Source organism: Rhinolophus ferrumequinum, chromosome 7 (genome assembly GCF_004115265.2).
Source record: "Rhinolophus ferrumequinum isolate MPI-CBG mRhiFer1 chromosome 7, mRhiFer1_v1.p, whole genome shotgun sequence".
NCBI lineage: Eukaryota > Metazoa > Chordata > Mammalia > Chiroptera > Rhinolophidae > Rhinolophus > Rhinolophus ferrumequinum.
In genome coordinates, this window is record NC_046290.1 from 83,975,266 (window position 1) to 83,999,939 (window position 24,674).

At 40.2% G+C, this 24,674-nt stretch overlaps 1 protein-coding gene across 9 annotated transcripts in view; it reads left to right on the forward strand.

Moving 5' to 3' along the window:
* Nucleotides 1-24,674, forward strand: part of SNCAIP (synuclein alpha interacting protein) — a 142,030-nt gene that overhangs the window by 45,455 nt on the left and 71,901 nt on the right. For 2 of the 9 annotated variants that reach the window (XM_033110685.1, XM_033110694.1), the window contains exons 2-4: nt 5,759-5,896; nt 7,000-7,084; nt 11,483-11,533. The exons of 3 other annotated variants lie outside the window; for them this stretch is intronic. The gene's annotated coding sequence lies outside the window, so the exon portion shown is untranslated. The remainder of the gene's footprint in view (nt 1-5,758; nt 5,897-6,999; nt 7,085-11,482; nt 11,534-24,674) is intronic. 4 more of the 9 variants (XM_033110686.1, XM_033110688.1, XM_033110691.1 and 1 more) reach the window with 3 other exon arrangements.

Sequence of the window (24,674 nt, forward strand, 5' to 3'; positions counted from 1 at the left end):
CATTCTGAGTCTGGCACTGGTATGGCCCCAGACAAGCCCCTGGCTTGTCTAGTATCAGGCCTGACTATGCAGCTCCCTCCTAAGTGACCGCTGTTTCCACTCTGCCACGCTTGAAGTCGGGTCTCCAACTAGCCATTTGTCTGATCTTATTCAACATAAATCAGCTCATGATACTCTCCCACTTGAAGCCATTCACTGGCTTCCCTCCACATCAGAGTAAATTCCAAACTCCTTTCCATGGACCCTAAAGCCCTGCCTGCTCGCATCTCTGCCTCACTCCCCGGCTTGGTCTCCTCACACCCATTCTCCTCCATACTCGCCTTCTAAGACTCGCTCTCACCTCAGGCCTCTTGCACTTGGCAGTTAGTTCCCTCTACGTGGCATCCTGTCTTTGCCCCACCCCCTATGTTGTGTGGTTTGATGGCTTTTGTTGTACAGAAAGTCCCTTTCGTTATCCACCATAATTAAGAGCCCAGCTTTCTTTCTCCCAGTCACTCCCAGCCTTTTTTCTTAATTGCGCTTATCCAAACCTACAAAGATTTTATCTACCTATTTATTCCTTCTTTATTGTTTGATTAATCCGTTAGTACTGCGCAGTCCAATAGGGCAGCCACTAGCCACATGAGGCTATTTAAATTTAAATGTAATAAATTAAAATGAAATAAAATTTAAAACCTAGCTACTTTACACGTGCTCTATAGCCACTTTAGCTAGCAGCTACCATATCAGACAATGCAGACAAAGAACTTTCCCATCATTACATTAAGTTCTGTTGGAGTTCCTTGAGAGCAGCGAGCCTGTTTTTGCTTCTTCACTGCAGAATAGCCAATGGCTGTATCTGACGTATGGTGCTCAATAAATATGAATGGAAGGAAGGAAGGAAAGAGCCCTATATTTTTCAGGAAAAGATATCTTCATCACTTTAATAATTTGTCTCCAATCCTTCCATACCTCTGAATAGGCTTAAATTTCAGGATTAAAAAAAATTAAAATACATTTCTTAATATGTAAAGGAGACTTGGGAGGAATATTCAATCACCATCATGGAATCCCTTCTAATTTCCCTCTATTTGTTCTCCTTTTCTCATCACCTTAGAACCTCACTTTGGGGACTCCAATCTTCAAATCAAGACATGTGACTTACAGGAGAAAAACGCATTTTTCCAGCACGATAAAACATTTTCCTCCCTATATCTCTAGGATGTATGCCCATGTTCTTGGGTTTTTTTTTTCCTCTTACTAAGGCTTACAGTTCCCAAAAATGGAATGCATGTACCTACAGGTTATTTGTGCAATTTTTCTGAATTTACCTAGTGGAAAATCATGCTTTTAAAAAGTCTTGACAGTGTGTGAACTTGCAGCATTCCATATCATACCGTATTGGTGAGTTCTCCTGTAGCCCAAGGATTGGAGCTGAGTGTTGATTGAAAGCAGCACTTTCTCTCTGGCTTGCTTCAGAGCTAAGACCCTTATAAATTGTTGCTGTGAACTTTTGAACTCAGAGAAACTTCTGAATATATGTAATAAGAAGTAAGGTAATCCAGAGCTTAGAATTTGTGTCTTCCTTGTAACAAATCACATCTATTAAAAATAAATTTGATTCTTGACTTTTTAAGGCTTTCTTAAAATTTCATGTTTTAAAACTTATCTGAAGCCTTTAAAAATATGCTTCATATAAGGTTTTTAACAAACTATTTTTAATACACAATTGTGTAGATAGGAAATCATTCCATATAGTAGATAGGAAAATTATTTTCAAATAAGAATAGTTTCAGAAATAATAATTGGTCATTTTTGTTTTAAGACAGAGAAATATATCATTTAAGCCCAGAATAATTTACCAAGTCAAATTTTGAAGACTAGATTGTAGAAATTTATAAGATTTAAACTATTAAAATGTCAGAAAGCATTTAAATCTTTGAGCAGGTTTCATGTTGAATGTTCTATTGCCTTGAATAACAACATGAGATGTTTCAATCTTGAATAAAACAAATATACTTTGCAGACCCACTATGCCTTTCTCTGAAAACTTAATGAATCAGTGAATACTTTCATTTAATAAGGTTTTATAACAGAGATATAATAGCTATTAGTGGAAAGTTGTATTGATTTTATTTTTATTGTGAAAGATAAAACATACTGTGCCTTTAAAAGCTGAGTGCTAAGCAGCACACGAATCTATAGGCTTAGAGGTCAAGATCTTCAGCTTCTCTAGAGGAGGTCATGCTGCAAGGATTCCTGTGGAACATGCTAAGGCTTGGAGAACCTCCTGGATTTTAAGAACTTCCTTGTGCAGTCAGGGTTGATTGTGGCGGGACTCTTTCGTGCAGAAGTGGGAAAACATTGTTCCAGGGAGCACCTGTAACCACTTTCCTACAGTTCTTTTGGGATTTTAACTTTTTGATTTCAGATTTGCTTTTGGCTCGTTGAGACCTCAATGTTTGGTTATATAGCCAAACGTTCTACTTAAAACAGTATCCCACAACAAGCAAATACAGAAGAATGCTTACAAGTGTTTCAGACGACTGTAGAAGCACAGAATGCCTGGAACCACTTAGGGGCTGTGCATCCTCTGTCTTCCTGACAGGTTTTACAGTCAGCCCTAGAAACCACATTTCAGTTTCTTTCTCATGGAGGCTGGTGATAAATTGGTTGTATTAGCAGCTGACCTGAAAACTACTGGTTCCCACCAACTCCAGCATCCAGCACCTGCTATACTGACTCCTGAGCATTAGGTGAAATGCTCTCAGGCTCTTAATTCAATGTGGATTGTAATCCTTTCTCTACAAATTACTTGCTCTGTGAACTAATGATTTTGTTACTTAATGCCATGTTTCAGTTTTCCTGTCTCTAAAATGGGGACAATTATACCAACTTTGCAAAGTTGTTGTACATTTTAGAAGTGAGGCATGTAAAGTGCCTGGCATGTGGTGGTTGCTCAGAAAACAGTATGGTCTCTTTAGTTTCATGAAATTCATTAGCAGCAACTGTCGTTGGACTAGAGAACTCGTTTGGATTACACTCAGTTCACACTAAAGTTTTATTTTGTAATACCTCCAAGTATACTCCATGAAAGCAAAGTATGATTACATGTACCAGAGATCCTCATTATCTGAGAATAATCAGGAGAGGAATAGAAGAAGGATGCTTAAAAAGTGAAGCCACTATACATTGCAAGATGTTTTCATAGTAAATAATAAACAAACAAACTTCACCTATTTGGAATTTGTCTTAAAATATTAAACTAAAATTATGAAAATAAGTCCATTTATACCTATATTTAGCAAGATTTAGGTTGCAATTTAGAATGAATTGACAATCATTTCTTTCAACAAAATTATACATTCATATTACCTGATAGTCTTCATTTCTGTGTTTGGCTTGGTGGTACATAATGGTGGTCATTTTTGCCCCCGCCTCAAAAAAAAATGTCCTTGGGCCTCATCAACTTACCCAAAGCCTTCTTTTTATTTTTTGATGGTCACATCATTCTCTTGTGAAACATCTATTACACCATGGTCCTTGTTGATATGCTTCTGAAATTAGTAACTATTCCAACTTTTCTAGTGGCTTGATGTGTATTTCAAACTCTTACTCAGCATCACTATTTCGGACTTCCTGACTCCTGCTTCATTAGCTTTGCAATTCTGCTTCCAATCCACTTGCTTTGCATTTGTGTTACATTAAAAGAGGGTTTGCAACCGCCCACCACCGACTTCCAGAAGTGTTGATTTGATGTATATAGAGAGATTCTACTTCTAGGCAGGGAGAGAGGTTTTTATTTGGGGGCGGGGGTGTTTTCAAATAGCCAATTCATGAATATTTTCGTGTTATGATGACTTTATATCCTTATGTGACCTTGAAACTGTGGGAAGTTGGACACCCAGGCCTCCCTGTGTAGAATTATTGTCATCCCTTGAAGAAAAGCTGTATCACTGACCTAAAGGTCCCCAGCATGATCTTTTCCAGCATGTTTACTCATGCTGTCCCCTGGGTTTTCTAGAACAGCTTTTCCATCAGTATCATTTGATCTTCTGTTTCCACATAATCAGTTCCTAATGACAGGGCAGACATAGAAAAGGGGGGAAAGATCTTTCGTGCTGCCTCAGCCCTGTATCAGCACAATCAACTTTGAACCATCTGTAAAACTGGCCAGTAATGATTTTGAAAAGTATGACCCATGCAATTTTCTGCTACTAGAGTATGGATGCAGTTTGGGACAACTGAAAATGGAAGATAGTATGTGTGAATGTTCTAAATTCCAGCTGCAGAGTTCTGATTTCCTCATCATCACTGACCAACATTGTTTTCCTGGGTAACTTTGCTTATCATTGGAGATACTGTAGTAGATATATAATGAGAATAGTAATAAAAACAGTTACAATGAACATCTGTTGAACATTCTTCTAAAGACGTTGCCTACATGATCTCATTTAAACTTCACAATACCCTCAAAGGTCAAATGTGCCCATTTTACAGATGGGGATATTGAGTCACCATCACTTAAATGGCAGTGAACATTGGGTGATGAAGTAGTTATCTGGTAAGAGTGAGATGAATATGGATGTTGTTACTCACTGAGGTATCAAGATTACCAGTGTGGATCACCACGGGGTATGTTGGAAATTCAGGAATCTGGGTGTTTCTTGACCCCAGAAATGGAGTAAATAGAAAGAATAATGGTGGAGAACCAGGTTTGTCCTCTGCTAAGCTCGGAGATATGCAGAGGAACTACTGTATTGATTTGAAGTCAGTCGTAGTAGATTAAAATGGAAAATGTAAGGCTATCAGTAGAAATGGAATGTTGGAAGTCAGAGAACTCATAGGAATGTATCCTGGTTACCAAGAATCAGATTAAATGGGAGAGAAGGAAACTAGGGAATGTCTACATTTCACTACGTAACAAGAATGGAGTGAGCCAGGAGCTCAATTGGAGTTTGACAAACGAAGCAGAGGTCCAACTGAGGCTGAACTGAGCACGAACCACACTCAGTGGCCTTGGCAGTGGCCCCTCCCCCCACCCCCCGCATCATATAATGGTAATAAACACATTCACATAAATAGTGCAACAACATGTGCTCCAGCTTGCTTTACTGGGGGCATGGGGGGTGGGGGATGGGGAGGGAATGGAGTTTGAAAAGTTTGATGAGGGCTTGACTCTCAGACAAAACTTGTAGTCAAGAGGGAAAGAGTCTATGTTTGAAACCTTCCGTTTCCAGATACCATGTCTTCTATTGTTTTTCTCACTGAGTTGGTTGCTCTTAATACCAACAATTCCGGTAGTCACACATCTATGTGTCTTGCCTATTGTGTCAGCTGTCATTGCTTCCTGGAAGGGACTTGGTCTGGAGGTGACAGAACACCTTCTCCTGAGACCCTATGCAAGCTGACTTCACCTGACCAGGGCCCTGGTGGCTAGTATTGGCTTTCTTTGCTATGTCTCACCTGGAAGAGTTGTTGTGCCCAGGAAAAGGGAATATGAGTGTAGAACTAGAAGTAAACTGAAGATCCAACATGACTTGGGTATAGAGGAGAAAAAAAACAAAATCACTAATTTCCACAGCACCTAGAACAGTGCTCGAAACTGGTGAGGAGTTCAGAAAAATCTCGACTGATTTAAAATCATTTGAAGCTGAAAAATGTCTTAAAGAAACATACCACATATAATGCATCTGAAAAAATAGGCATCTATATTCAACTTATTGTTCGGATATTGGACACAGACTTTTGATGCATATTCTAAAAAACTGTATTCCAGACAGATGCATTATTGGTACCACCGTGTCCTTTGCCTGCTTGTGATGAAAATGGGACACATGTGCTTTGAATGTCTCACTAATGAAGTCATTTGGACTAGGTGCTTTGCTATGACTGCATGGGCAGCAGACAACTTGAGGTAGGTTGCTTTAATGTCAGAAAATAAATCCTTTTTTCACTAATTTCATTTATTTTTATTATTAGTATTGTTTAATTATTCATTTTCCAATAAGTTGTATAAGTGTAGCGGTCAGAATAACTCAGAAGACCTGTGTCCTTTTCCCGACTCTGCCGTTGCAAAGCTGTGTGGCCTTCAGAAGGTCTCTGACCCCTTCTCGATCTGATTTTCGTAATTTGCGAACTCATAAGATAGTGCTGGATACTCAGGATATTTTAAAGACTTTATTATATATATATATATATATATATATATATATATATATATATATATATATATATTAATGAAGCTTTGGGTTCACAGCAAAATTGAGAGGAAAGTAGAGAGATTTTCTGGACACCCCCTGCCCCCACACATGCATAGCTTCCCCCATTGTCAGCGTCCCCCACCAGAGGGGTGCATTTGTTAGAATGGAACTTACACTGACATATTTTATTCATCCAAAGTCCACAGTTTCCCTTAGGATTCACTCTTGGTAGTATACAGTTTATGGGTTTCGACAAATGGATAATGACATGTATCCAACAATAGTATCATACATAATATTTTCACTGCTCTATAAATCTTCTGCGCTCTCCCTATTCATCCCTCCCACCTCTGTCCCCCTCCAGCCCCCAACCCCTGGCCACCACTGATCTTTTCACTCCGAATTTTTTCCTTTTCTATAATGTCATACAGTTAGAATCATACTGTATGTAGTCTTTTCACATTGACTTCTTTCATTTAGTAATAAGCATTTAAGATTCCTCCATGTCTTTTGATGGCTTGATAGCTCATTTGTTTTGTGCTGAATTATATTCCATTGTCTGGATGTACTCCAGCTTACTTATCCATTCACCTCCTGAAGGATATCTTCGCACCTTCCAATTTTTGGCAATGAATGAATAATGCTGCTGTAAACGTCCCAGTGCATATTTGCACGACCGTAAGTTTTCGGCTCTTTTAGGTAAATACCAAGGAGTGTGATTGCCGGATTGCATGGTAAGAGTATGTTTAGTTTTGTAAGAAAGTGGCAAACTCTCTTCTTGCAAAAATATGGCTGTATTATTTTGTATTCCCACCAGCAATGAATGAAAGTTCCTGTTGCTCCATATCCTTGCAATCATTTGGTGTTATCATCTCTCTTCTGGATTTGGGCCATTTTAATAGGTACGTAGTGGTATCTCACTATTGTTTTAATGTCCACCTCCATCATAACATATTATATGCAGTATCTTTTCATATGCTTACTTGCTATATTTGTATCTCCTTTGGCAAGGTGTCTGTTAAGGTTTTTGGTCCATTTTTTTAAAATAAGTTATCTGCTTTCTAATTGTTGAGTTTTAAGAGTTCTGTGTGTAGACTGAATAACAGTCCTTTGTCAGATGTGTCTTTCGCAAATATTTTCTCCCAGTCTGTGGCTTATCTTCTTATTTTCTTCATATTGTCTTTCACAGAGTGTAAGTTTTTAATTTTAATGAAGCCCAGTTTATCCATTATTTTTTTCATGGATCATACCTTTGGTGTTACAGCTAAAAAGTCATCATCATACCCAAGGTCATCTAGGTTTTCCCCTATGTCATCTTCTAGAAATTTTATATTTTGCGTTTTACATTTAAGTCTATGATTCATTTTAAGTTAATGTTTATGAAGGATATAAGGTCTGCATCTAGATTTATTTTTTGCACATGGATATCCAGTTGTTCCAGGACCATTTGTTAAAAATACTTTCTTTGATTCATTGTATGGCTTTTGCTCCTTTGTCAAAGACAATTAACTATATTTATATGGGCCTATTTCTAGGTTCCCTGTTCTGTTCCATTGATTGATTTATCTATTCTCTCACCAATAACCCACTGTCTTTCTTACTGCAATTTTATAGTAAGTCTTGAAGTCAGGTAGCATCAGCCCTCCAACTTTTTTTTCCTCCTTCAGTATTGTTTTGGCTATTCTGGGTCTTTTGTCTTGCTCTATAAATTTTAGAATCAGTTTATCCACAAAATTACTTGTTGGGATTTTGCTTGGGATTGCATTGAATCTATAGATGAAGTTGGAGAGAACTGACAGCATGACAATATTGAGTTTTCCTATCGATGAACATGGATTATGTCTCCATTGATTTAGTTCTTTAATTTCATTCCTCAGAGTTTTGTATTTTTCTTCATATAGATGTTATACATATTTTATTAGATTTATACCTAAGTATTTTTATTTTTGGGGGGTGAGTAATATAAATGATGTGTTTCCAATTTCAAATTCTACTTGTTCATTGCTGGCATATAGGAAAACAATGGACTTTTTTATATCAACCTTATATCCTGCAACCTTGCTATAGTTTTTTGTCAGTTATTTCAGATTTTCTAAATAGACAATCATGTCATCATCCAACAAAGACAGTTTTATTTCTTCCTTCGCAATCAGTATACCTTTCATTTCCTTTAGTCTAACTGCATTAGATTGGACTTACAGTACAATGTCGAAAAGGAGTGGTGAGAAGAAACATCTTTGCCTTGTTCCTGATCTTAGTGGGAAAGCTCTGAGTTTCTCACCATTAAGTATGATGTTAGCTGTAGGGTTTTATAAATATTCTTTATTAAGTTGAGGAATTTTCCTTCTATTCAGTAATTTAAAAAAAACAAGTAGTTTTCAGAGTCTTTCTCCAATAAAAGGAAACACAGAAGAGAATAGTCATTAAAAGAGATGCATATAATGGACACTTGGGTAAGGCTAGAATTTGAACATAAAAGGAACCTCAGAAGAACCTGTCATTTGCGTTGATGGGCTTTTTTCCCCCTTGGCATCGTGCCTGCTTTGTTGCCCTCCCCTGACCCTTGGTCAGCCTGTGCAGTGTGTTCACTGTTGTCAAATGTTCATCTTTTTCTTAACTTTTCCCAGTTCCCCATATGGACCGTTTGGATCAATGAACCCTAAATTTTTTGGAGTAATAACTTTGATTTGATGATAACGTGCCCTTCCCCAAAACACAGTATATCCTATATTTATTTTTAAATACGAAACTAGGATTTGTTTTGTGGTGAGACTTTTTGCAGTATTGGTGCAGAAAATTTGGATACCTTCTGTGGCTGAAGCTCAAGTTAGTTTTTTATAAAAAGATTCCTGTTAGTTTATTGACTCATTCAGTGAACTTTTTCATTTATTCACCAAATTCTTGTGTGCCTTCCATATGTCTCACTCTGTGATGAGCACTGTGGATTAGAGAGAACGAGACAAAGGATCTGATCATGAGGGAGGCAGATGCATGAATAGATAATAATATTAGGTTATGGTGAGTATATTGAATGTAATTTGCTCAGGCATTTTGCACAGAAAAAGGGGCAGGTAGATAATCTGAGCTTCAAGTCTGGTGTAGTCTTGAATGCTTCCTTAGGAGTTACTTCCTAAGTAGCTCCTACAGTGAGGCTTTAAAGAATAAGCTAAAAAGTAAAGTGAGATAGTCAGGGTCAAGTCAGAACAAACGGAAACTACTCTAGATATTTCAAATAGAAGGAATTAAAATAGGTCATTAGTTACTCTGGTACTGGAAGAGCTGAGGCACCAAACTAAGCAAGATAAGGCAATCGTGAGATTAGCAAAAGCAGGGGAACCACTACCTACTCTAGGGCTGAAAGGACAAAGGAAAACGACCTATTATCACCCACAAGTTAGGGCCTTCTGGAACGCTGGAGAATAATGAGAATAATGCTAATTAGCTACCTTGTAGGAGCTAATGACATATAGGAGACACTGTGGCCAAGCAAGGGTGTGTGTGTGTGTGTGTGTGTGTGTGTGTGTGTGAGAGAGAGAGAGAGAGAGAGAGAGAGGAGGAGAGAGAGACTGAGACTTACCCTTCTCCCTGCCCTCTAATCTTCCACCGAGCCTGCCTACCAAGAAGTCAGTCAGCTGGCAAAGGAGCTTAGGAAATGTAGTTACCTGAGGGAACAGGCAAATGATTGCACCATTCATTGGCAAATGAAAAGCCACAGGTGAGGGTTGGGGTGTCTTGGGTGCTAATGAAAGGAGAAGGATGTCCACAGAGATAGCAGCATCAGCAGGAACCGCAGGACAAGGAATACCATGGACTATGCACAGACTCTCAGTCAGTCAATATCATTGAGGTTGCCAGTGTGAGTTGGAGATTGGTAGGAGCTGAAGGGTAGGAAGGCACCCAACACGACTGGCTTCCTGTAACTAACTGGTGGAGGAACTGGCTACCTGAAGGCAGTGGGAAGACACTGAAGAATTTTCACTAGTAAAGTGGCAAGGCCACCTTTGTGTTTTAAGTCACTTGGACAGTTGTGTAGACTCAGCGATTTTGAAGAAGCAAAGATGTACTCATTTCCTTGCTTTTAGCCTTGTCCTTCTCAAAGTCATTCCAGCAACAAAATAGAACAAAACAAGAAACAATGAGAAGCTATAAGAAGAAAATGGTACGAAGGATGAAACGAGAATAATTTAATTGACAGACTGATTGAATGTGCAGGTGAGGGAGAGGGAGGGGCCGGGGCTAATACCCAGGTGTGTAACCTTGGCTGAGTGGAGGGTGATGGTGTGGCCAAGTAAGGTTAAGTTTGGGTTGCAGAGCCCATGGGGCATCCAGGTAGCGATGGCCAGAGGCAGGTGGCCGGCTGTATACAGGGGGATCAGCGGTTGAGTGAGAAGAGACCAAGACTTTTGATGTATAAAGGGCAAAAATATGGGAGCCGAAAGGAAAAAGAGAAAGAATGTGAGACAGGGCACGATGTTATTATTGGATTTTAGTGGTAGGAGGTAATCTTGTTCTAAATCATTTTCAGAGGAAAAAGAAGTAGAAACAAAATTGTGATGGGTTAAGAAGTAAAAAGATACAAGAAAGTGCCAGCAGGGAATATAGATGCTTCTTTTGAGAAGTTTGGGTGAGAGGGGAGAAAAGATGGGATGGAATCCAAAGCTGGGATGGATTTTATTTGCAGGGTTGATGTAGGTTGTAGGATGTTTGTGATCAGGTGCAAAAAAGCCAGAGATGGGTTTACTCTTTAGAGGGTAGAGATAAAGACCAAGGGGCTCAGGGATGGAGTCAAATCTGGAGAAGTTTGGGAGACCTTTCCTAACTGCTTGCCAAGTAAGTGAGCTTCTGCTGCAGAGACAGAGCTGTTAGAATCCCAGCCTTTCGGCAAAGAGCCCCTGTAGCACCTTCCAGTTACAAGTATAAAGCACCTCTATGATTATCTGTATGATTTTAGGAAATAAATGCAAAACCTAGCAGTTGTATAATACCTTGCAACTTTCAGATTGGGTTCACAATTTCTTTTAACTCTGATCACCTCATAGCTGTGTGTGTAAAGATGAACACATACGTGCATACAAACTTCTGTTAGATATTTATATATGTGTGTGTGTGTGTGCATGCACTTGTATACAGTTGCGCATACGTGCGTGCGCGCGCGGACACACACACACACACACACCCCCCTATATATATTTCATTGTCTCTGGGAAACTCCTTGTTAGGAACCTGAGATGCAAAGTAGATACGACTCGAGAAACCTTTCACAATCCACATATGATTTAACCCAGGTCTTCTGATTTCAGGTTCCTGGGAACAGACTCTGTCAGGCTCTAGACAGACTGGCCTAGTGTCAGGTAAGGCACTGCCCCCTCCACTTTACTTCCTGGTTCACCAGGCTTTTCAGCCTCAGACGTTTTGGGGCCTCTGCTCTGGCACCTCTAGTGTTCAAGGTGCAAGTGGTTTCTCTGTGCACCATGAAGCCACTCTTATGGTGGCGGCTCTTCCTCTCCCACCTTCCTGTATTCTGACACGGAGGCTCCCCAGATTCTGCCCACTAGGCTTCCCTGTCCTAGGCTCTTCCTTACCACACACGGCAAGGAAAGGCAGCAGCAGAGTCCTTAAACCCGCACACTTTTTCTTTAAGGCCTGATTCTCAAATTCTCTCATCTTTCTCTGTGACCAGATTTCTTCCAGTTTCTGAATTCAGGATTTCTCACCATCCTACTCAAGGCCCGGCCAACCCACCGCTCTTTGGAGCCCCTCAATCCTGGTGAGACTCCTGGTTCAGCCGCCTACCGACAGGGCCAGGGACTCAGCCTGATGGAAGCTCAAACTATTTCGCAGCTGATTGTGAGGATTGCAGCAGAGGGTGTATGGGGAGGGTCCAGCTCAGTGCCAGCGTTAATCAATCTGAGCTCCCTTTCCCCCACCAGAGTAGCCTGGAACTCTTATCCACATTTCCCAGCACTGAGCACACTAATATAATTAGCAACATTAGTATATCTAAAAGGCAGTTACCATTTAATTGCTCTGGCCCCAGCCAGCTTGAAGTTCCTCTTCATTCACTTCTAATTTGGAGCTCGGGGTTTTTAGTCCTACCCCAGCTGGTCACAAAACCACTGCCTTAGAGAGAATTGAAATGACTTCAGGCAGCCATTGATTACAAGATTTAGATTTGGCAATTCCATCTATTTTGTTCTGTGGAGAAATGCAAATATCAGTTTGCTCCTGGCCAGGGAATAAATCAGACCAATTTAAGCAGCATCTTTCTGTGAGTGAATTTTCTGGCTTAGTTAGACCAGCCTGCTCTTAAGAAGGCATGCCCTCCCCCATATGTGCAGTACTGATCTTCATTAAAATAAATTGGTGCCTTTGTATAGATTCAGACTCAGAATCAAGTTTCAGGCATCTCTTCTTAAAAGACATTTATTTATATTATATACTCAATTTAAAGGAGTCAATTCCCTTCCCTCAGCCTGTGAAGTTTGTTTATCTTTGTGCTACTGTGAGAAGCTAATGCTCGAATGAAGCCGATGCGTTTCATTTCTCCTCCTTTGACGCAACGTTGCACAAAGTCACAGCAGTCTCTAATCAGGAGGAACCCAAAGTACTTCGAGATTTTGAATCCACATCTTTCGCATCAGAACTGCACATGTGCCTTGGAGAAAACCTCGATTGCCTTGAGCCACGTGGAAAGCATTTACATCTGAACCACTTTACATGTGATTGTGAGCTAAAGTGAGTTCTAAATAACTTCAGCAGTTTGCGAGTTGGAAAACAGCCTGGGCCATATACATTCTCCCTTAGTTCTTTTTTCTGTTAAATCTTATGCCAGAGTAAATGGAAGCTGTAGAGAACCTTTGAACTCCTCAGTTCTCAAATGACCTCAGTGAAGTTGGATTGGCAGAGCCTATGTTTAGTTTCCCAAGGAAGATATTTTTTTTTCTTTCCTCCTTGAAGTGTACACAGGACAGTTACTTTCCTTGGTGGGTGATGCAGCATTGTTTCCTGGGCCCTCCTGGCTCTGGGCCATGTTTTGAGAAGTGGGCTGTCTGCCAACAGAAGCTCATCAGGGCAGTTCTTGGGGATCCTTGGAGTTGTACCCAGGTTTCTTAGCACCTCTGCTTCACCATTCAGTCAGCTTTGTTTTTCCATTACTTCCCTTTCCAAAGAGCTGTTGAAAGCCAGAGGTCTGGAGTTCAATGCCACCTCTTCCTGCTGATTAGGGCAAGTGGCTTAACTTCTCCAAGCTTCAGTTTCCTTTTCTCTGAACTGAAGATTAAACATAGCCCTGCCCATACGAGTCCCTCTCTTCTCTGAATGTTTTACTTTTGTACTCATGACCATGTAGTTTATCATATTGTATTATCATTTATTAATTTTTAATAATTAAAGTAAATATTTACATATATCTGATAATAAATGATATGACCTATTATTTATGTGTGTATATATCCATACACATACTATAACATACGAGGTCAGACAATTAAGTTTGCAAACTCATCCTAGAAAAAGTGCTACATACCTCATTGCTGAATATCACTACAGTCACCTTTGAAGTACTCCCCTTGGGAAGCTATGCACCGACACCAGTGCCTAACCCACCCTTCAAAGCAATTTTGGAACTCTTTTTTCTGGAATGACCAACAGAGCTGTGGTCGTATTACCCTTGATGTCCTGAATGTCATCAAAATACCTTCCTCTGAATAATTCCTCTATCTTCAGATAAAGAAAGAAGTCACTGGGGGCCAGATCAGGTGAGTAGGGAGGGTGTTCCAATACAGTTATTTGCTGATTGGCTAAAAACTCCCTCACATACAGTGCTGTGTGAGCTGGTGCATTGTCGTGATGCAAGAGCCATGAATTGTTGACAAAAAGTTCAGGTGGTTTTCGTCTAACTTTTTCATGGAGCCTTTTCAGCACTTCCAAATAGTAAACTTGCTTAACTGTTTGTCCAGTTGATACAAATTTATAATGAATACTCCCTCTTATATCAAAAAAGGTTAGCGACATCATTGCAATAAGTTCGCAAACTTCATTGTCAGACCTCATGTGTATGTAACATATTCATTATCCATCAGTGTGCACTTACAACTCGGCCATATGCCTCCAGAAGGCAGGGACAAAGGCTTCCACTTCTGTGTGTCATTCTTAGAGTCCAGTGCATGCTGGGCACATGATAGCTTCTCAGTAGACAACCAATTGAGTGCAGTCTTACGAAGATACCTTGTAATGCAGGGACTCTGGTCCTGCACCCCGAACAAGAATGGTGAAGCCAAAAAGAACACCCACGGAGACATGGATAGGGGGTTCGTACCACTATATTCTCGATGGCGGCGGGTCGAGACACAAAAGCAAACATCCGCCAGTACCCCAACGAGGGGTCTTCCTGCACCACAGTCTCGCTGGCGGCTGGGCGAGACACAGGAAGTAAGATCAACACGATCTGCAATCTGCAATCCAAGCTTGCTAACCCCACTTGCTAGCCACAACCTGCCATCCGCTTCTCTGCCAACCAACCAACCTCTTGCCAGCGTAGCCACAGCAGTTATATTTGTGGCTAATGTCTACCCAGTAATAGCTGATGGTCACCCAGCCACAGTAGATGGCCATCTGATTACAGCTGACGGCCATCTAATAACTGAGCCAGCACCTTTCCACATGAGGCCGAGAGCCTGGAAACTGCTCTCTGGGACTCTGTCCCCAGATACCGCTTTAGCCCTACTGTGCCGTAGTTAACAAAGAAAAGTATTATCCATCAATCAAGCCAGTATTCACAAAAATTAATTTTATTCCCCTTATAATGTGTGCTACTTTTCTGGTATAGATATAAACCTGAACAAAAATGACACATATTTTATACTTTTGCTTCCATGCAAAGGAACATATTCCATGTTTGCTAATCCTTTGAAAAACAAATGTTTATGTAAGCCTTTGGGGGTGGGGGTGGGGTGGAGGGTTTATAAAACATTTTTTTACCCTAACCCTCAGCTCTGAGAAGTCTTTATTACTTGCTGTAAATTGTCACTATTTGGGCAATATTTGAGAAATAGCATCACATAGACAGTTTCTTAATTCGTTATCCCAAAATTACATCTCAAACTAGGGTGGGCTACATGTTGTCTGCTGCTCAGGGTCGTTCTTCACTGCTCTACAAATGCACTCCACTCAATGTTGGGCCTCTGCTTAAATGCAGTCAAAAACAGGGGTGCGGGGGGCTCACTACTGCTGGAAACAGCCTTTTCCTGTTTCAACGAAGGCATCTTGAACTAGTGTACAGAATTTTCAAAATCTTTTTGAGATGCAGAAGTGTAAACACCCATAATGTGTGTTCCTATCATGGAAGGAGAAGGGAGGTGACTAAGTGCTTTCCAAAAGCATGCATGACTTGTGTATTACAAACCTGAGGAAACTCTTCTCAAAAAGAGTTTATTGTAGGCTCTATAAGTTGGGGGTACCGATTATAAACCATTAGGAGAAGATCAAAAATAGTGAACAGAAAATTCACCATCAGACAGCGTGTGTGGAGAGGCAGTGAAGAAGAACCAGTGGTTTGGGAATCAGACACACCTGGCTTTGATTCCTGTCTCTATTCCCCAGTGGCTTTGAGCAACTTACTTTCCTCTCTGGTCTTCCGCTTCCTCATCAGTGATATGAGAATGATACTAAAGATTAAGTGAGATTAACTTTATAAAGCCAAACATTGACATAGTGTCTGGCTCAAACTGGTGTTAAACAAATGGTAGCCAATATGAACGTTATTGTGTTATGACTATTATTATTATTATTATTATTATTATTATTATTATTATTATCTCAGCCCTTTTTACTGACTGCAGTTGACACTGAAGTAATGGAAATTTCTTAGGGAAGAAAAATGTGGTGTGGGGACTCTGAATTGTTACCTATTTTAGTAGTCAATTAAGGATAAGGGGTTTCATAGGAAGTGTCAGCCCCCCAGGCTTGTCCTCCCCACTGTGTAATTGTGGGGCCTAGCTTTTTTACCTACTAATGCTGCCAGAAACCTCTTATACATACCCTTACTGAAAGGGTTGGTGGGTACCAAATACTGATCTTATGTAGATAAAATACCAGATGATTTCTTGTTACTCTAATCGTTTTCTTTTTAGGTCAGTGTTGTCCTAGTAAAACAACTCTCCCTTCGCGAAAAGCCCTGCTGTGTAGCTTTTGCACATTTCCATGGTGTAAATACTCCCAGCATACCCAATTTCAAGCTCCCAACGTGAAGTCACTGAACACAGAGTTGGAAAGAGACATGCACAGTTGCTCATGTCAGTGCCAGCTGGTTCCAGTACACCGCTGGGTCAGACTGCAGCATGTGTTGTGACAGTACAGGATAGGATGATTCACAACAAACTTTGCAAGCAAATACAATAAAGGGAATGTAGTTTGTCCCCAGAATGGATCATGATGACATACTTGGCTAACAGAATTCATACAGAAAGTGAGTTCATGCCAGATTACTTGAACATTGTGTTTCAGTGCCATTTTTCCGTTCTTGATCTGTACTCTCCAATCATACTTAGGACAGAAATCTTCTCCTAGTGTCTTGTGCTCGGCTTGGTGGGGGAGGAGGGGGCAGGAGTCTCCCTAAGAACTTCCTTCTTCCCGCACCTCTTTATTCCCTTCCCGCCTGCCTTTGCAAGAACTTTCTTTCTCTTTTGTAATCCTAACAGCCACTTAAGATCACCAGAACAGGTAAGAATATTCCTGCTTTCCAAAAATGGTAGAGAAGCTAGAAAATTATTGTACTTAATAAACTCTATCATGTATTACTGTCATTGGCAATTTGTCGTTTTGTTAATTGGAAATGTTCATTGTTACTCAGACACCTACCCCCACTTCTTTCAATTTTTTTCTATGAGTAGAGAGGGTAACTTCAGCCTCTTGCCCACTTTCCTTTGCTGTCACACATTTAATTTCATTCTCTCCCTCATCGTTGTTGGAAACTGTACAATACAGTATCTAGGAAATGGCATTACAGTGCTATAAATACATTTCTGAGAACTTTTAATTAAGTGATGACACCTAGAACTTTCTCATCATAGTTAAGTCCCCAGAGATGATAAAACAGAATCCTCTTGGGAAGCTCTTCTGTTTTCAACAGCTCATCACTGGAGCAAGCAGAATTCTGTGACAGACCATCTTTGAACTGTTAGGGTGACACCAGCTCAGGATGTTGTCAACGTACAGCGGATTAAAAAAAAACCCAGGTCTTCTCACTGAAGACCTCTTAAAAGTCATCCACATGCCTCATGACTTAAACTGAAACAAAGACGACATTTGAGGTAACCGATTTGCCATTTCCCATGAAGCCATCTGCCAGATGTGCTTGAGGTCGTCGCTTGTACCATCCTCATCCTTGTGAGCTTGGTTGGAAATATGTGTTTACTTTATTCTACAAGGAAATGCATCACTGGACGTTTACAGACATCCTTTCTTCTCATTTTCAGTTTTATATCTGTCCACCTCATTAAAAACTTGGTGGTGAATGCCATGAAAATTGTTTATTCTTCTGGTTTCATGTTGGATTCAGCTGGCTGGAAAGTTCTGCACTTCACGGCAGCCCTGGCAAGTTCACTGGCCATCTGGTTCATGTTGTACTTTGCGTTGCTCTACCACCAGAAGCTTTACCGAACTGTCCACCCCTTGAGTGAGGCTTCAAATCCAGACAATCAGAAGCATTCCTTGAAGGTGGTTTCTGCACTTTGGGTGACTGGTGTGGCTCTGTACATCCCAGTTTTACTCTATACTAGAAAATCGGAATACCCGAGCACAGGAAATGATACATACCCCTTGTCTACTAGCAGGATTTATGTTGATTGTATAACTGACTTTGGAAGCAAGCAGCTAGAGTTTTACTATGGGAAAATATTTTTAGTTCTGATCGATATTCTTCCTTTAGTCATCTTAGCCTTTGTCTGTTTCTGGATGTCTTTTTTTCTTTCGGAAAGGAAGAAGATGACATATGGTGACATCTGGATTGGAGATGATGATTCAGAAATTGAAATCCTTAGAAGGGCCAAGTTTAGTATTTTATTAATGTGGCTGATCACTCCACTTTGGATTTCTCACTTTATCTTGGTCTACTTCTTGAAAGACTTGGCAGCCTGTGTCTTTTTTCCAGCTGTTCTCACAGCCCTCTCTTCAGGCTTCTCTGCTCTTAGTCCTTTCCTGCTTATGTTGGTGAATTACAAAATGCAGTCGGTGTCCTTCTGGGGTGCCAAAGAGAAAAAAAAAACCAAGAACAGCCTGCAAATGTTCATCTTTCTCCATATGCTTAACAGCAAAAAACTCGGTTTTAATGGATGGGAAAGAGGTCCGCATCTTTGGAAGGTGCCACTGTAGTTTCCATGGCCCTCATCAATAGACAGCTTCTGAAAGGGGGACTAGAGATTGACTCCTGCCCATAAATAGACTTCTTCAGGAAACTGTGCAAGAAGAAGATGTACGAACACTAAGTTGTTATAAGTTGAAGACAAATAGTCATCACAACATTTGTTGTTTTAGGAGAGTAATAAGATTTTTAATGTAGAAATCATAAAGTGAATCAACATGACCATAGTCTGGAAATAAACTCAACATAACAAACGATATATTAAGTATTTACTCTATGCAAGGTATTGTGTTAAAGAACAGCATATTGTTGAAACTGTGGATAACACTTCTTAGCTGAATTCCTTAAGGTATTTAACAGTAATCTTGTGTTTTCATCTGATGTTTTCCTTTAAATGCTTTGATGCATATTGGAAATGCATTACTTAAGTATGTAGTGTTCAGTTTTTGCACTTTTAATCATAGTACCCTGTCTAAGATAGAAGCAGATTTTGTCCATTTTCCTTCAAGTGTCTTTAGTAAATTAAGGCTAGATAAAAGTATTGGATTAAATAATTAGTGTTTGCTAAATAATACACTGTGTGTATGTATAGATATGCAAATATTTGGTTACTTATAGACATTGAGACCACTATACTTTCTTAATTGCCTAACTATCAAACCATACCCTTCTTCAGGAAAAAGGGACATTAATTTTATAGCGAGTTCATTTCCTCTTTTCATATTAAATTGGTACATTTTATTTGGAAGAATTGATAAAATCTTCATAATAACCTGATTTCTGGATTTGTATTCAAAAAAATAAGCAAATCATAGTTATAATTTAAAATATACAGCCAGAATTTTATTTTTCACAGTTAGCCAGTGTAGCCATCTGGACTGCTTCAGGTTCAATGAGTAATTATTTTAAATATTTTATGATGCATACATGTCATATAAGCATTGACTTTTAAATTAATTCTTATTAGATTCTTGCATTTTTCCATTTTCCTTCTTTATTAGTAGACATGGGATTTATTATACTGTAGTTCTAGTGAATGAATAGCCCTACATTGAGAGTCTTGCTCTAAAAAGGCTACATCTGAAATTATAAACCTGGATCTCATTAACAGGAGAAACTTAGGGCATCTTTGTTGCCATGATGTGTTACGGAGAAAGGAAATTTTAAAGTAACCAAAGCCCAGATTTTGTAGGGTTTTGTAGGCCAACGTCTGTCCCTTGTATAGCACTGGAAATTAAACACACACACACACACACACACACACACACACACACACACACACACACACAGACTTCAGACCTTCTGAGGTTTCTGGGTGGTCTTCATGGGAAATGCTTAGTCAAGTCCACTGAGGCAGTTTAATCAGAAGGGCACTAGGCATGGATCCTGTATAATGAAGTTAGCATCTGTGGAGATGGGGGCTGTGGGGAAGAGGTCACCATCTTTTAATTAAGTGCAGATGTAGCCAGGGCTGGGACGAGTCATTGATCTTAGGTAGTAGTTCTCAAATGTGGTTCCTGGAACAGCAGAATCAGCATCACCTGGGAACTTGTTAGAAATGTAAATTTTCAGGCCTCAACCCAGACCTATTGGATCAGAAATTCCTGGAGTTGGACCCACCAATCTGTTTTAATAAGCCTTCTGGGTGATTCTCAGGCAGACTGAACTTTGAGAACCGTTGGCCTACGGTTGCTTGGAAGTTTAATTCTCACAAACGTTGAGGGGTATGAGAACGAAGCCAAGACAACTGACTCCTGATACAGTCTTTAATGCTCCCCGTGCATGTTGCTATTATGTCTACTTCGGTCTAAAATGAGAATCAGGACTGTCATCTGTGTTCCGTACATTCTCAATGATAATTGCCAAACAAATCCACCGTAGAAATCCAGCAATCTTTGCAAAATCAAGAGTAAAGCATCAGCACTCCAGGTGTGCCAAAAATTTGGAACTCCGATTTGGATAGTTTCCTGTACATAGCTGCGTAAAGGATCCAGTTCCCAAATTGTTCCATAGTTCCTTTCCAGAAGCCGGTGCAAGACACGGCTGGCTTCAGCCCAGGCTCAACTTCCTAGTGCTAGAAATGTTTCCTTTTTCTTCCCAGATATTTTCTTTTTGTTTGGGCCTCATGAGGTCATAGTTTTGTCCTCGTGGAGTTGATAAGTTTTCATCTACAACAGAGAGTAAATCATATGCTTATTGAATGAACAACATTCCAGTTCTTTTTAAAATTATTCTCTCTCTCTCTCTCTCTCTCTCTCTCTCTCTCTCTCTCTCTCTCTCCCTTCTCTCTTCTCTCTTCTCTCCTCTCCTCTCTCCTCTCTCCTCTCACCTCTCTCTTCTCTCCTCTCTCCTCTCTCTCTTCCTCCTTCCCTCCCTCCCTCTTGCTCTCTCCCTCCCTATCCCTTAACCTCCATATTTCATTCACATTCCTGGCAAGATCAGTATAGCAGATGAAATAAGATAAGGGATGTTCAATAGAGATTGTCATGGTAGCCCCCTGGAGAGGGGTCAGAGTGGATCAGGGCTGTCCTGAGATTGTGGTTTGGCTCCAAGGATGTTTCCACTGCCATCTCAAACCGCACAGAATCTCTGAGTTAAAAGGTCATCTGTTCCTCCTTCCAATGCATGATTCTCATCTTTCTCCCTCAGAGGATCCCTCTACGCTTCTATATGACCGATTTCTTGCTAGGATGGCTGTGATCTCATAAAGCCACCCCTCCATGTCAGCCCATTCCATGTGTCATTAAGAGTAAGTTTTTCCTGAAATCAGAAGCCTTGAAATTTTCTCTAAGGTCTATCCTTGAAGTCAAATGCTCCTTTTACCTGATGGCTCTTTAGATTCTTAGGGTGAGAAAAGAGCACTTTCATCTTCTCCAAGTTAGATATTTCCTTAGCTGTGCTACGTGAGACAGTTTTCTGACCATCTGGACTTCCTTACTCTGTCTTGGTACAGCCCACTACACCTGTGGCTTTCTTAAGAAGTGGCATCCATAACTGAACACAATATATATTTTTTGTGTTTATGTGTATATCTATATGTTTTTTATGTTGTGCATTCCTTTTATCTTTCTTGTGCAGCTACTGTGAGCATAGATTCTTTTTCTCCCTTCTTTCAGAAAAAATTTTACATGTTAAACACATTTAAAATCACACACACACACATACAAATTAAAAAGTACCTCTACCTCTAGTCTTAAAAACTAAGGTCTTATTTATTTAATTTTTATAAAGATGCTTATTAAAATATAGTTAACCTACAATATTATATTAGTTTCAGGTATACACTATAGTTATTCAACATTTATATACCTAAAGAAGTGATCACCATGATAAGCCCAGCAACCATCTGACGCCGTACCATACTAGCACAGTATTATTGACTATATTCCCTATGCTGTGCATTATATCCCCATGACTTACTTGTTTTATTCCTGGAAATTTGAATTTCTTATTCCCCTTCACCTTCCCCCCCCCTTTAATTATAGTTGACATTCAATATTGTTTTATATTAATTTCAGGGTCCAACACAGTGGTTAGACATTTATATAACTTAAGAAGTGATCCCCCTGACTAGTCTAGTACCCACCTGGCACTATACATAGTTATTACCATATAATTGACTATATTCCCTGTGCTTTTTTTACATCCCATGACTATTTTGTACTTGCCATTTTGTACTTCTTAATGCCTTCACCTTTTTCACCCTACTCCCTAAGCCCTTCCTATCTATCACCCCAATAAATCTAGTACCCATCTGACATCATACATAGTTATTACAATATTATTCACTATATTCCTTATACTATACCTTACATCCCCAAGACTACTTTGTAACATCCAATTTTTCTTAATTCCTTCCCTTTTTTCACCCATTCTCCATGCCTTCCCCCTTTGGAAACCATCAAAATGTTCTCTGTATCTATGAGTTTGTTTTCGTTTCATTGGTTTTGTTCTTTAGATTCCACATATAAGTGAAATTGCACTGCATCTGTCTTTAGCTGTCTGACATACTTCACTCAGTACAATACCCTCCAGGCCCATCCATGCTGCCACAGATGGCAAGAACCCTGGCTTGCCATCTATGGCAGAGCAATATTCCATTATATATGAGTACCACCTACTCTTTATCCATTTTTCCATCGACAGACACCCAGGCTGCCTCCACATCTTGGCCTTTGTAAACAATGCTTCAATGAACATATGGAGGCACACCTTCCCTCAAAGAAGTGTTTTGGGTTTCTTTGAATAAATGCCCAGAAGTGGGACTACTGGGTTCATCTTTGTCACTTTTTCTAGGTTTCTTTTAAAGTCTGTTTTGTCTGATATAAGTATTGCTACCACAGCTTTTATTTGTTTGTTTGTTTCCATTTTCATGCAATAACATTTTCCCATCCCTTTACTTTCAGTCTGTTTATCTTTTGATCTGAAATGAGTCTCTTGTACACAGCAGGGGCTTGTTTTCTTATCCATTCAGCCACCCTGTGTTTTGATTGGAGCATTTAATCCATTTACACTTAAAGTAATTGTTGATAGATATGTAGTTATTGCCATTTTATTATTCATGTTTTTTATCTTATTGTTGTTGTTGTCTTAAAGCAGCCCCTCTAACATTCCTTATAATACTGGTTTGGAGGTGATGACCTTCTTTAGCTTTTTCTTGTATGGGAAGCTCTTTATCTGTCCTTTGATTCTAAATGGTTCATCTTGTTTGGGACTCTCTGTGCTTCCTGGACTTGTATGCCTACTTCTTTCACCAGGTTAGGGAGCTTGCCATCATTATATCTCCAAATAGCTCAATATTTCTTCAAACAGTTTCTTCAATTATTTCTTCAAATAGTTTCAGTTCCTTGTTCTTTCTCTTCTCCTTCAGGTACCCCTGTGATATGAATATTGGTACACTTGATGTTGTCCCATAGGCCCCTTAAACTCTCCTCATTTTTTTGGATTCTTTTTTCTTTTTGCTGTTCTGATGGGTGTTTTCTGCTACCTTGTCTTCTAAATCGCTGATTCAGAAGACTTCGTTTAATCTACTGTTGATTCCCTCTAATGTATTCTTCATTTCACTTTGTATTCTTTATTTCTGACTGGTTCTTTTTTATGTTTTCAATCTCCATTTTTATGTTTCCTGTCTCTTTGTTGATGTTCTCCCTGAGATCATTGAGCACGCTTATAACCAGTGTTTGGAACTCCATGTCTGGTAGATTGCTTTTTTCCATTTTATTTAGTTCTTTTTCTGGAGCTTTGTTCTGTTCTTTGTCTCCCTCCCCGTGCTTCTATGTATTAGGTAGGTCTGCTATGCTTCCTGGTCTTAGTAGAGTGGCCTTATGTAGTAGGTGTCCGCTGGGACCCAGTGGTGCAGTCTCCCAGGTCACCAGAGCAGTGTGCTCCAGGTGTGTTCCCTGTGTAGGTTGTGTGTGCCCTCCTGTTGTAGTGGAGCCTTGAAAGCTGTTTGCATGTCAATGGGAGGAATTGACCCTCAGGCTGATTGGTTGTGAGGACTGTCTGTGAGTACAGTGGAGGAGCTGTGGTGCAAAGTCTGACCCTACAGAGCAGGATTTGCTGTAGTGGGGCTCTGGTGCCTGCCCAGTCATCCCTTCGGGTGTGTAATCCTTGGAGGCAGCCAGGTGATGCTGCAGCCCAGTCTGAAGCTGACCACTGGGCCTGTTAGCCCCAGAGCCTCCTTGGAAGGGATCTACTGCAGACCAAGTTCAGCTGCAGTCTGTGCCCTGCCCGGAGCCATCTGGCATTAGCCACAAAGCAATCCAGAGATGGCTGCCACCTTCGCTGTATTTGTAGTTGACTCGAGAGGCCAAGCTACAAACCAAGGCCAGCTCCTGCTGGTGCCAAGCTTAGGGCTGCTTAGCCAGGTGTACGGGACAAGCCAAAGCCAGATGCTACTTGTTTGGGTTTTGTGAACCTTTGAGAGATTTTAGGAAAGTCTGCAGCATGAGCAAAGGCAAGCCATTTATATGGAAAAACCATTGGAAGTGGCTGGGGTGCAACCGAAAGTTTGATGGGGCATGGCTTCAGAGAATCAATAGGGCAGGGTAGATGAAAGGTGATAGCCAGGTTGAAGGAGACTCAGAAACAGCGACCGCCTGTGCCTGCACGCAGCAAGGGGGAGGCCTCAACAA